The sequence below is a fragment of the Diceros bicornis genome, chromosome 5, assembly GCF_020826845.1.
Source record: "Diceros bicornis minor isolate mBicDic1 chromosome 5, mDicBic1.mat.cur, whole genome shotgun sequence".
NCBI lineage: Eukaryota > Metazoa > Chordata > Mammalia > Perissodactyla > Rhinocerotidae > Diceros > Diceros bicornis.
Genome location: NC_080744.1, coordinates 54,821,830 through 54,836,078, shown reverse-complemented (window position 1 = coordinate 54,836,078; position 14,249 = coordinate 54,821,830). Strand labels below are relative to the sequence as shown.

The window sequence follows — 14,249 nt, the reverse complement described above, 5'->3', positions numbered from 1 at the left end:
CAGAGATCTATAGTCAGTTCAGAAATGTGTGTATATATGTGTGTCCATATTTTTAAGCACACTCACATACACCACAAATTACATGCATATCCCCAACATATGTATTAGATGGAGAAAAAGAGAGCAATGCTGTTCCATGTCTGTGCATGCAAGCAGAGGAAATGTTCCATTCCTAGGTTGGACATCTCTGAAGGCTCTTTGAGCTTAGGTCCTGATCATAAGCATAAATAGGCTTTTCACCAAGTGGATGACTAATTCATTCATCTTGATTGATAATTTGAACCGACAAAGAACAGATCAACACAAATCATGAGGGCAAAAACATCTGGGACTTAGTTTAATGAGAATACCCCAAAACCTCTTTAGTGGTAATTGCATTGCAAGCACCAAATAGCTTTCACAGTTGTTTTTGCAAATGATACAAATTAGCACCCAAGATCTGGACAGTATACTGACTGTAAAAACACTGAGGAATTTAGCAGGGCCCTGGGTCATTTGGCCAAATATATGCATTAACCTAGATACACTCTGGCGTATAATTTGGGGACTTCTTGCTGCAGAAAAAGTTAAGACTCTGGAATCCTACTGCTATTTGCACTTGGGACTCCCAGGTGGCTAAGTTCATCTTTGAGGCAGTTTTCTCCTATCTCCACAGTCTCCTTTACCAATTTCCCACAAATACCCTAAGAATTTTTAAATATCCAAGATGCTTAAAATCTGCAGTTTAAATCCTTTTCCATGTTAGGAAACATAGATACCACACAAATTGCTTAATTTGAAAGTTTTATGGGTACTTCCTTATACCTAAAAAGTCCGGGAAAGCTGTAATGAGATGTAACAATTGTATATCTTATTAGATCTTAACACACCTAGTGAAACAATAAGAAAAGATTTTCAAAGCAGTCGGCTGTGCTTTGATTTATTTCCTTCTTCAGGCACCTCTACCTGAGTCCAGCGAGAAGTCAGGAGTAGGTGCTTATTGTACAAATCCTGCAGAGGGAAATTTCAGACAAATTAAATATATCAGGCTGGAGCAGGAAGGCTTCACTGAAAAAAAAAAGAAAAAAACAGGTGTCATCAAATGTGGAGTGATGAATGGATAATGCCTTTCTCACTGCCTAAAATGTTCTTTCCCTCCTTTTGCTCATCTCTGTTTCCTTCTTCAAGACCTTCCTGGCAGCTACACGCCAGCAAGACTGGGTGTTCCAATTTGTACAGCATTTGCTTGGGCTACATTTTAGCACCTAACCTATTCTACCTGCACCTATTCATTTCTGCCTCTTGAGCTTACAAGATGCTCGATACATGTGTGTTGATGGAACCCCACCTTTTTGAATCACTGTCCTTTTTACAAAGCATTTCTGCATGCAGTTTTCCCATGACGGAATGCCCCAAGGTCATCAACATCATGTCCCAAGGTCAGCAAGGCAAGTTCTGTGAACCCACTTTACAGAAAAGATGTTGCAACTCAGAGGGATTGCATGACCTCTGCAAAGTCATGCACCCACTAAAGTGCAGTTAGAACTTCCAAGCAAGCTGCCATGGCCGCTAAAATGAAACAGGTTAAATCAGACTCATTTTTTTAAATAAATCCTCTCTCTGTCTTGTGGAATTCTCTAGCAATATTAATGAAACAATTTGAGGTGAATACATTTTAGGCTCCTCATCTTTTACCTGTGGAGAATTTGTAGAAAATTAAGCGCTTATTGAAACATAGTTATCAAGCCCCATTGGTGATGGTTCCAGCTGCCTTGTCAGGGAAAGTGGAAAATGAGTAATAATACCCACACTATATCTGCAGAATCTTCCAGAGAAGATTTGGGAGCTCAGAGTCATTCTACAGAAGAATAAGAATGGACAAATCATGTTGTGATTTTCAATCAATCCCCTTCCCCACAACAACAGTATTTTGCTTCAAGTGAAATCAAGTTAAAGTAAAAATAATTTAGAATATTCTATAGGGAAAAATGCCACCCAAAAGGGTTTTAAATGAGCATTAAAGGCAGCTGGAATGGGAGGGGTGGTCCCGACTCTGCCTTGAAGACTCAAGGAGAGTTAGGACCTCATGTTTGTACAAAAGTCTCTGGTCCTTTTTGTCTTTAACACCAGCTAAGCCCCCATGTCTAATTCCTGTTGCCCCTCTGCCTTTTGGATCTCGTATGTGAAGCGACTTCTGTAAGTCAGGAGCAATCATTTTGAAGTTCATATGAAATTGTAAGTGACAAGTTATGAAATGGACTTTGAAGTGGCAGAGTTGCAAATAATGTCTCTACTAAGCCTCAGTAGCCACCTGTCCCATAATAACCAGAACAGGGTGGACAAACCGTGGCCAAATCCACTGCCACCTATTTTTGTTCAGTCTGTGAGTTAAGAAAGGTTTTAACCTTCTTAAATGGTTGAAAAAAAAATCAAAAGAAGAATATTTCATGACGTGAAAATTATATGAAATTTGAATTTTAGTAGCCACAAAAAATTTTATTGGAATACAACCTTACCTGTTCGTTTCCATATTGACTCTGACTGCTTTCAGTAAAGAACAGCAGACTGACGCGGACCTATAACCCACAAAGTCTAAAATACTTACTGTTTGACTCATTATAGAAGAAAGCATTGCTGAGGCCACATGAAGGGTTGTAGACCTAACCAATGTATACTGTACAGATAAATTCAAGATCATCCTTGGGACAAAAAAGACCACACTCTTTTTCTAAACTGATAAACAGATTTTTAAAAATGTCAATGGCAGTTAATAGGGCATATATTCACAGGCTGCTTCAATGGCCCTCCTCCTATCCTCTGTTTCAGCATTCACTGTATTGCAAAAATTGTAACTGGGTGGCCCAATTTGATTATTTAGTCTTACTGTTGTCTTTTGCATTCTTAATGATTTAATAAATTATTTGTGGCACCACTCTCCCAACAGTTTTTAATCCAGGTTAAACATTTCAGTTCATAGCACAGCTAACAGAATCCCAAAGTGTTCCAATAATAATAATTAAAAATTTTAAAAAATATCAAACAAATCTGTGGAAAATTCCAAAGAGATAGCATTAACATTGGCTCAGTAATGAGAAGCAATTTCTCAGCAATCTGAGAAAATACAGTCTAAAAACAATTACCTTCCTACCTAATTCCTCCCTCATTTACAATCTACCAGGCAGAGATTTTAAATGGAAAGACTGTCTTATTCTACAGGGAATCTACTGAATTTAGCACTTAGAATGAATTCATTTGGGGACATTTAAAGGGAATTTTTATCTTGTCAAATTCATTGTGTTTAAAAACTAGTAAAAAGTGAAAAAGTATTTTCCATCACACAGTGTGTGCTACACCTTCGGAATTCCATATTGTTAATATTAAGTAGATAGGTTTGCTTAAAAAATTCAATTGCTGTATTAAAATTTGTCTCAGGAAAGGTTTAAAAATATCCTTTAGTGGGCAAGTCTTGAAATGTTAAAAATAACACGAGATTCAAATCTGGACAACTCTCTCAACGTTAGGGTTATTTGAGTCAGCTCATTTAGAAAGAGAAATGACAAAGAATTCCTTTTATAATCTTCAAAACACAATCACTGTATGATGCTAGAGTTGGTGTGGGGGGGGTCTCTTAGCTTAGCCAATACTGTAATTACAATAGCACGTTTCCAGAACGTTCACCAGACCCTCGCTGGGCCTCTGTCTTGAAAACATGCAACTGCTGTATTCCATGACAAAATCCTATACGTGTGGGTTTTGTTATTAACTCTAGATTTGAATTAGAATTCCCTATCTTACAGCTTGGAGCTAAACTCTGTTTACAAAACAGTATTTACACTCGACTAATTTTGCAGATCAAACTAATTAAATCAATTAAACTGGTGATTAACCAAATGAAGGCTGATTGCAAAAATTAGTGGGTTTATTTTGGAGGACTGGAAGTAAGCTAATTACTGCAGTGATTACTTGAACCTGGAGTACTCTAAATGTGGTATAAATTGAAACCTCATAGTGAATTAGACTGGGAATTCATTACAGTTTAAAGCACTGTTAATACTATTCAGTCTGTTCCTCCTTGGGGAAAATTCCCTCTCTGTGTTTTGTATACCGATAAACAATCACTTGGGTTATTGCTTTTTGTGGTGCAACCCAGTTAAAGTGGGGGACACTGAAGAAAAGTTGTTTACTTTTAGAGTGACATACATCAGTGCCTGTCAAACTTTGACGTGCATTCAAGTCACTTGAGGATCTTCTGAAAAGAAGATTATGATTCAGTATGTTGGGGGTGGAAGTGGTGATTGGGTGGGGATATGGAGGTGTGTGTGCACAACCACAAGAGTATGCTCAAAAACTAAGATGCTGCCTGTCTATCAAGCTCCCAGGTGATGTTGATGCTGCTGGTTCTTGAACCACACTTTCAGCAACAAGCACATACACTGAAGTGGACATACAAACTGTCAGAATTAGAATTGATGCTTCAAGGTGGGATATGGAGACCCAGCTATCATCACATTCCTTGCTGATGAAAACGGACCCACCATTGCTAGACATGCTTGAGCATCAGCTGATTTCAGTAATGGCTACTACTGACGGGTCCTCATCGAGTGCTTTTTCTCATAGTCTTCTCATTGCAGGCATATTATAACAGAGTATTTATGTCCATATATAAAGCACTCTACTAATTGGTTTTTAAAGGATATCATTTTAACAAAATGTGAACACAGCTGAGCGTGTGGTCTACATTTTGCTGATTTAAATATCACTGAGCTTTCGGTTCTCTGTTTTGCCTTGGTTTCAGATTTATGAGATGGTATTTACAGTAATAAGAGAAAGATTTCAGATTCGGCTGAAAGATGCAGTTAAATCTGGGAGAGAGATGTTGGTTTTATGCAAAATTTTCAAGAGAAGCAAACAGCTTTTATTTGCAGCCTAGCTGGAGGATAGACGTATATGTATTTTCAGTGTTGCATCCACTTTAGATGTTGGGGGAAAAAGTTAATTTTCCAAGTTAATCAATGAACCTGTCTTGATGTTTGGTTTCCTGCATGTTGCAGGTTCATAGCAAGAAACAGCTTATCCCTACAGGAAACCCCACAACCTTTAGCAACGACTATTCATTGTCATTTGATAAGTAGTGCCCCCTGTGTGCCAGGGGCTGGAGAGTGCAAATTTGAATAAATTAAGACCACAGACTGTGTTTTAATAAGGACAGAGCTCTCAGAAAGGGAAGGCACGTCTGATGAGTTTCCATCTGTTGAAAGAACAACACTTGAACGACTACAAGAAACAGCTTTACGTAAGAAAGATTGCTCAGGGCTTTGATGAGTCGCTCCAAAGTTAATCAGGAACACTTTTGGTTGCAATTCGTGTTGAAATGCTTCATAGATTATTTTTTCACTTTCAAGTCTTGTGGAAGTACTTGGATTTTTCCTTAATGCTTGAGACATTTGCAAGCTGCTGGCTTCCCAGTCCCAATGTGAATTAGCATCTCCGAACCTGTGGGTAGAGATGGAGAAGGTGCAGGATGTTGAGCTGAATCTTTATAGATCCCAGAGAAGTGGCTTTAAAAACTAAACAGTTGATATAAGCTTGTCTGACTGGCCTCTTTCTTCTAAAACTTAAATGTAGTAAGGAAAAATTACAGGCTAGAATATTTAGTTGAGTGAGAGGTTTTGTGACGGTAAATTTGTAGAATTTGTCAAGTTGAATTAGTGGAAGACACTTAGTATAAAAGTTGAAGGGTTTTCTTGCCTTACTAAACAAAGATCATCACAATGTTTCCATTAATAACCAGTTTACAATCTGGTCAATAATTCCTAATTATGGAAGATGACAAAAACAAATGACTAAATAATCAGTTGAGAGACTATCCAGGTGACACTTCCTTCAGGGAACTCACCACCAGCCAGGACAGCATGTTGGGATTTTGTTCACCGAGCTGGAGTGGATGGACTTTCTGTCTCTTGGGGAAAGAGGAAAGTAACTGAAAAAATATATATATAAACGGGCATCCAGGTGTGTCTGTATGTAACTCTCCTACATACACATGGGAATTCTAATATCTGTTACAGTATCAGGAAGTCGGTTCATAATTTTACAGTGAGAAGTGTCTTAGTCCATTTGGGCTGCTATAACAAAACACCAGAGATTGGGTGGCTTATAAACAAACATTTATTTCTCACAGTTCTGGAAGCTGGGAATTCCAAGATCAAGGTGCTGGCAGATTGGGTATCTGGTGAGAGCCAGCTTCCTCTTGACTGCTGTCTTTTCACTGTAACCTCACATAGTGGAAGGGATGAGGGAGCTTTCTTGCCCTCTTTTATAAGGGCACTAATCCCATCTATGAGGGATCTGCTCTCATGACCTAATCACCCACCTCCTAATCCTGTCACCTTGGGGGTTTGGATTCCAATATATGAATTTGGCGGGGGAGGGGGACACGAACATTCAGACCATAGCAAAAAATGTACCTATCTAGAGGTCAGATTGCTCACACAGACATGCCTAATGCGTTCATTCCCTGTGGGACAAGCTAACAGAGGCGCCTTTAAAAGATACTTGTTGATATTAGGGAAAACTTCTCAGTTAATGTAGTCTGAGGCACTCTTACCTTGCCAAGGAAGGCTTCCCTAGAGCATTCCGTGGATGAGCACTGACAATGATTGCTTCTAGGATTCTGTTTTTAAAAATATTCTGTGATTCTTCTAAACCCCTCTATACATATCTCTTTCTCTTAACAAGATGCAATGATGTTGATTAGGTTATGGCCTATTAACTATAACCCCATCCCTGGTCCATCTTTAAGAAATGCACCCCACATCACCTTGACTGTATTTTGGATCTTCCTAAACCCAGTCTCCTTGTTTTCTCCCACAGCTAGTCACACATAGTATACGGGCTTTGTTTCCAAGCTCTCAGAGAAAAAGTTACCTAATTATCATCTCTGCATATGATCCCATGAGTGAAAGCACTTTTTATCATTCGCATGTAAAGTCAGAAGTTGGAGAACTTTTACTAGTATAATTCATCTCCCCTTTCTATCTCTAAATAAGAAGATGCTGTAGGCTGTTAGAATCACTGATTTCTTGGTGTCTGCCTAACATGTTGTGGCAGAAGAGTCCAGTCCCAGAGATACGATTCCCATGTCATTCCACAGAGTGTGTGTTCCCCTGTGGGTTACTTACCGATGTCTGTTCCTCCCTTCTTTCAAGCAAAAAGTTTATTTAGGTGTCTGCTTCTCAGAGAATGTGACCACAACTCAAGGGTAAGTCCTGATTAGGCTAACCCAAGCTTGGTAATCTCATTTCCATTGCCAGTGATTGGTTTAGAGGAAAGCATTTGGCTGAGTTTTAGCTAATGCAACTGGAGTGGAAATCTGCTTCAGGCTTCTAGAAATGATGCTGTCTCTTAGAGAGACATGGGGGAGAAATGGCCTACCTCTTCCCATGGAAGTGAACTTGTATCTGCTGGCCCATGAAGGGAGCCAGTCTGAGGGCAAAGCTGACATGTTGACATTGGCAGAGGGAAAAGATGGAGAGGACCTGGGCTTTTCATGACAGCAGCCCAAGCTGCTGATGGAAATGGAGCTGCCCAACTCAGGACTTCCTCATCATGTGCTACATTTCCTTTGTTTTTAAGCCATTTGAGTTAGGGTCCCTGTTAGGTACAGCTAAAAGCAACAGAAACTTTTATCCTTATTAGAGTTATACTTTTTTCTTATGCAACCCAGAACTTTTGACTCTATATTTTTACTGGATGAGCACTGGGACTTTCATCTTGCCTATTGATTCCATCTCTCTATTTTTCAGATAAATAAATGGCTTGAATAAATGAATCCAGGATTTAGTGGATACACAAAACTGTTATCAGAACTCTCTCAATTATTGTCAGCCAAGATGACCCTTCCCAAAAGATTTCTCTCATTGGCTCACAGTTCCTGGGGAAACTTTTCTCTTGAAAGCTGAGTAGACTGACCTGCTATTCCCATGTTAGTCCTCTACTGCAAAGAGTGCAGGTAAGGGATAAATTTGTTTAGGTTAGATGCAAACTCTTACCTATGCAGCCCCAGTTTGGAATTAACAAAGCCTATTTAAGATTTCATCCAGGTTACTTTTCCATACCTCTACACTTTTGCTGGGTACAGCCTTCAAAATTTTAAGCCAATTTGCATTTGATTATTTCAAAAAGTACACATTCAGGGATTGAATTACCAGTATGAAATGTTAACACAAACAAGATAAATAGTAGAAAGTAAATTACGGTATGATGATAAATGGACGTATCCACAGATTAGAATAGCAAACATGTTAATGAAATTTATAGTAACCTACAGTGGAGATATTTAATATTAAGAGTTCAGTCTCCTTTAACCTGGCAGTTGGAGAGATTCTTTTGGGACCTGACTTATGCAGGGTAGTCAATCCATTAGCCCAACTTTCAGTGATAGCATTAGTTTATCTTTTAATGTCTCACAATTTAAGGTGTGAAAAGCAGAGAAAAATCCTCTTTCCTTGGGACCTTGAAGAAGCCCGACATAAGCTTTTGAAAGATTTCACAAAAGAGATTTCACATAGATACATTCATGTTCATCTCGAACACCTGATGTGTGAGAGGCATCAGGCATCGGTGAGGTGCTGGGGAGCTTGTGAAGATGAGTCAGACTTAGATTCTACTTTCAAGAGATCCCAGATAAGATGTTAACTTAAGACAGTGACAAAAGAAGAGAAAAGTGACTCCAAGATTTTGTACCTGGAGAACTGTGAGGAGAGTGATGCTGTGAGGGACATGGAGACACCGGGAGGGGTTTCTGGTTTTAGATGAGCTTAGATTCAGGGTGCTTAATCTCAGATGTTGCAGGACAGGTCTGTGGATGTGTTTCATGCAGCTGGATATAGTCAGGCTGTTTGAATTCCCACTTCTATGCAGTACTTCCATTGCATTTATTTAACAAATTGTCTCTGTGTTGATAACTAGACCATCCTTAACAGGCAAGCCTCTTGGTTTGGAAAGTCATTGTGATTACATGCTAATAAAATATTAGAAGTGAGAGGGGGCTGTTTTTCAAATTGAAACTGGAAAGGAAACATCCAGCAGATCATTTTACTTGACCTTTGTCAGGGACAGTCCTGAACACAACTTTGGGAAATATCACAGCCCAGTGGAGAGGACACTGGCTAGGGAGTCAGGAGGTTCGAGTTGTGTTTCTGACCATGACCCTTAGATGAGTCACTTTCTGCACTTCAGGTTTCTCATCTGTAAAGGTGGATTGGGCTAATTAGCTCCAAAGACTCTTTCTGTGATTTCTATATCTTAAGGTATTGTTCACACCCCACCTCTATTTTGCCCTTGATGCTCAGCCCCATCAGAAGTGTTTAATAAAAATTTGTACTATTTCACTTCCCAAAGCATAGTCATTGTTTTCACATTTGTTCCTTTCTGAGCCCTGAAATGGTGGCATTATAGACGACACCTCCAGTCAGATGATAAAACCAGGGTACAGAGAGATTAAGGGGCTTGTCCGAGGTCCCTGGCGGGTGCATGTCAGAGCCAGGACTTGAGCTCAGGCCTCCTCCATTTCCCCCTCACCCACAGCTTCCCCCACCCCGCACAGTCCAGGCTCAGGTTGTCCTTTCTTGAGTGGACTTTGTTAGGGGAACTCTTATAAAGATACTAGCCTTTGGGATTGCAGGTACAAAGATTTTTTTTTTTAACTTTTTATTTTGAAGTCATTTTGTATTTACAGAAAAGTTGCAAAGATAGTACAGAGAGTTCCTATCCACCTCTCACCCAGCTTCTCCTAATAGTAACATCTCACATAACCATGGTACATTTGCCAAAACTAAGCAATTAACATTGGTACAACACTATGATCTAAACTGCAGATTTAATTTGGATTTCACCAGTTCAAATTTTTAATGGACAAATTAAAGTAAATTGGAGAGTGGAAACAGAGTCAGGGACATAAAGTCTTCTGGCCCCCATCAAATAATACTGTGTACTCCATGCATGCTACAAAGGCCAGCCTTACCGCAGGCACAGACTTCTAACACTGAAGCTTCCCCCCGACTTGATGAGCAAGTCAACAGACATAGGGAGCTTTGATGATGAGAAAACCAATGGCCATCGGGAGCACTGATAACCCAAAATTCCAAATGCTTAGGTTTGTGAACTACACACCAAGTAGCAAACCAAAGATACATTTCAGATCCTATCTTTTATGGACAAGATGCTCACAATCACCATCTATCATTTGCTAAGTACAATCCTTTCCTGGAAGATATTGCAGTATTATTCAAAACGTGCCAAAGTGGGCAGGAGATCCCAAGAGTAATTGTGAGTTATGAGGTCATGGGGACCTCATTGCAAACTATTTGCAAAACTTAATTGGGGTAATAAATAAACTAAGCATGTAAATTAGATTGAAGACTGCAGTGTGAATTAGAAGGAGGCCATTAGCCTGCATAGTCAAAATGCCTTCTTCCTGTTCGTAATATTTGCTGAATTGAACTATTAATCGAGCAAGCATTAAATTCAAATATCCTAAAATTTCACAACTAAAATGACTTGGAAATAAAACTTTTTAATGAGATTCTTTCTGGACAAGATGTGAACTTTATTTTTTATGATTAGGTACTTAGGCACTTCTTGAATAGAAGATGGTCTGGCATTCACATCTGAATCCACCTGCCCCCAGGGTGTGAATTCATCTTAACCAGGCTACTTAGAAGCAAATGCAGAAGGAAAAAAAAATAAAGCTCAAAAGGAATGAAATAAGGAAGCCATTTCCAATCGTTGAAAACAAATAGATCTGTAGGCTGAAACGGGACTACTCCTCTCTCCCTTTTCTTTTTTTCTTTTTAAAACAAGGTGATCAAATATAACTTCAGGCGTGACATTTCTTTTTCACATATCTGAAGAATGAGTAAAGGGGCCTCTTGCAGGTGAATATAAACATAAAAAAATAAGAGAAACCAGGCGCCCAAACACTGCATCTAATCATCCAGCCCAAGTCAAGTCTTACAGCGGCTTTTTTTTTTTTAAGCAGTTGATTGAATGAATACAAATGCCTCTCTGTTGTCACTTGGGATGCCACTTGATATATCCCATTTTCTAGACTCTAATTATTCCATTTGTAGACATGAATGCCATTTAGATGTGAGCTAATTCAGCATGGTAACTCAATTAGATTTGTACCGACTTGGATTTATGAAACATCAATGGGTTCTTGGTGAGACCAATGGGACTGCGGGCGATTCATCCCGAAGTCTCACCGACACGGCCTCTCAGGAGCTCAATTAAACATGCCAGCCATGAGGATGTTTTTTAGCTGGAATGTTTCACAATTAAAATAAAAAAGATTTCTGAGTACCTTGGTGTGCTTGGCCCAGCAGAAAAGAAAGACCTGTCATAACACAGGCTGAAGTTTTCCTTTAGGTTATATGTTATCTCCATCAAAGAAGGCTGTCGCTCGCCTAGGCTTCAGATCACCTGTGTGGCTGCACTCGGCCTTGCCAGCCTCAGTCGTGGATCCACATGGCAAGGATTACGGAGTTTCATAATGCCTCACATTCAAGGGCACTCAATAAATGTTGGTTGAACTAAATTGCTAAGTTCATCTTAGAGCCTGCAACTTCATCGCGGTTCTGAGAGCTGAAAGGCAGACGCTGAATGCCAAATTAGATTTGTATAAACATAAGAAATCTCAAAGTGATGAAAGTTATGCTAACTGTATTTTCAGCATAAAAATATGGCCCATGGTCAGAAAATGAGGGAAAGGATTCGAAACCAGGACTATCCCCTAATGGATATCGTGTAAAAAGTACTCTTTCCAAGGAAACCATATAACTGTGCAATTCTGTGCCAGGCTTAGGAATGTAAGCAGGCACCTGTGTGTTAAATGCCTGTGTCTGGCAGAGATTTGCCTCACGTTCCATCTTGTTCACTGTGGGAGTGTTTGATGATTAAAGGCTTCACTGCTTTTCAACACAAAACCTGGCACAGAGGGCATACCTGGAAATACTGTGTGAACTAATGAAACAATATAATAGGTGTGAACTCATTTTGTCAATGTTGAACAACTTTGGAAATGTCTGTTGTCATTTTCTTAAATCAAGTCTTGGATAAGAAACACGATTACATTTGTTTTCCAAGACCTGGATGAGGGACAACGTAAAGGGGAAAGAGTTTCAATTTTACTATGTCTCCTTTTCTTTCCCTCTCTATTTAACCCTAATATTTATTTCTATTGTGAGATTGATTATTGTTAGGTGTAGAATAGTGGTAGTCATAGTGGTAGAAGAAGTAATACTTGGTTAAGTCTTATAAATAATATTTGCTTTGCATGTCATAATTTTCAAAGTGCAGTTTCATATAAGTTGTGTCATTTCATCCCCACAACACTCCCGCAGAACAGTCATTATTTCCTCTGATTTTATAGCTGAGGTAACTGGTCAAGAGAGGTTGTGCGTCTTGCCTAAGGCCACGTGGCTGAATCTCAGTGAGGCTGCTATTTCAACTTTTCCTGTTAAATCCTTCTCATGTGGTGTTGCAGAAATAGCATGGGTTTTAAATCAGAAAACACTGTTTTACTTTCTAGTTTTATCCTTTTGGATCTTTTAACCATTGATGGAAAGATAGATTTAACCTCAGTACATGATGAATCTGGAGGGCATTCTTGAGTTTGATTTGGATAAAAGTTCCAAAATTTGATCCTTAAAACTAATCCCTGAGACTATCTGATTATACTGGCACAGCATCAGCAGGCTAGAGGTGCCAGGGGAGGGAATTAACGTTATCCGGGGAGAGGAGATGCTTCGAGTCTGTGTGCCTCAGTTTCTTTAATCTCATGGGAACCTTCACTTAAATTGGAAACACAGGTTAGGACTTCCTTTTATTGTTTCTGTGGTAACTCCCTTTCTAGCTGCTAATTTCCTACACTAATGGTCTCTGCAAAGATTTTCTGAAGAGCCACCTGAAAGAGAAAGGCCAGGAATTTATTTGTACTACGTTTGCATCAATTAACGTTTGGAAAATTCGCTGTAATCTTGCTATATCCACACAGACCAACCAGCTCTCCTTGGCTTGTTTTTATTCCAGGAACCACCACCTCAGGTAGCAGAGGAGAACATCAGAAAGACCACGGTGCTGGGGGTCAGCAGATGCCGCCCTTCTGCCATCTTGCTCCGCGGCTGACCCCCGTGGGACTAGGTTGGCCACCCACTGGCTGGCAGCCTTGGGCAATTCACTCAACTCCTCTAGTCTTATTTTCTTCATCTGTACCAATAGTGCTTCCCTCCAAAGCTGTTGGAAGGATTAAATAAAATAATATATGTGGAAACATTTTGTAAACTGTTAACCTGTGCTTTTTCCAAGGGACACTGTATCATAACATGCTGTATATATTTTTTAAAGACCATGTTTGTAAAATGCCACATCTTAGAAACTCAAAGTGCACTTTGGCATATTAAAGAAAGAAGTGAACTCTGTGGACATTTGTTTAATGTGTTGTTTCACAAACTATTTGACCACAGAATCCATTTTTCATTTAATACCTCATGTCAAGCTGTGCTATAGGCAGCTTTTTTTTTTTAATAATTTTTATTTATTTATTTTTTTCCCCCAAACCCCCAGTAGATAGTTGTATGTCACAGTTGCACAGCCTTCTAGTTGCTGTATGTGGGACACGGCCTCAGCATGGCCGGAGAAGTGGTGCATCGGTGCACTCCCGGGATCCAAACCCGGGCTGCCAGTAGCAGAGCGTGCGCACTTAACTGCTAAGCCACGGGGCCGGCCGTATAGGCAGCTTTAAAGCACTGACTCCACGCGACTAGTTCTCATTGCCCTGTGTACCCCTCCCCCGCTCCGTCTGCCACAGCCACCTTCTGTGTTGGCAGGCTTCCCCAAACATTAGCAAAGATGACTACCAGCAGCCTAAGACTCACCTTCCACAGCTTAGGAATCCCAGGAGAAAGAGCATCTCTTTCCCAATAATTCTAGAAAGAGTACTGATCTCATTGACAAACTTTCAGTCGTATGCCCAACCTTGAAGCCACTACGGTGGGCAGGGGGAAGGAATCTTCCTGTTGGTCAGGCCTGGGTTTGCATACTTCTGGAAGCGTCAGTCACATCTTAGCCACGTGCACTGAAAATAGGAAAGATTGGTTCTCCAAGACTGTTGTTACAAAACGTTAGTTTGGGCTTTAGTGAAGGAATTCTAGACAGGCCAAAAACAGAAGGAGCATTGTGTCCTTCCTTCTCCATCATCCCTTTTCCTA

At 39.9% G+C, this 14,249-nt stretch overlaps 1 long non-coding RNA gene across 2 annotated transcripts in view; it reads left to right on the top strand.

Annotated features, from left to right (window-relative positions):
- The window catches only part of LOC131406139 (uncharacterized), a 75,319-nt gene extending 62,013 nt beyond the window's left edge, over positions 1-13,306 (top strand). For both annotated transcript variants that reach the window (XR_009220074.1, XR_009220073.1), the window contains exon 4: positions 13,072-13,306. This is a non-coding gene — a long non-coding RNA (uncharacterized LOC131406139). The remainder of the gene's footprint in view (positions 1-13,071) is intronic.
- Positions 13,307-14,249: the final 943 nt, after the last annotated feature.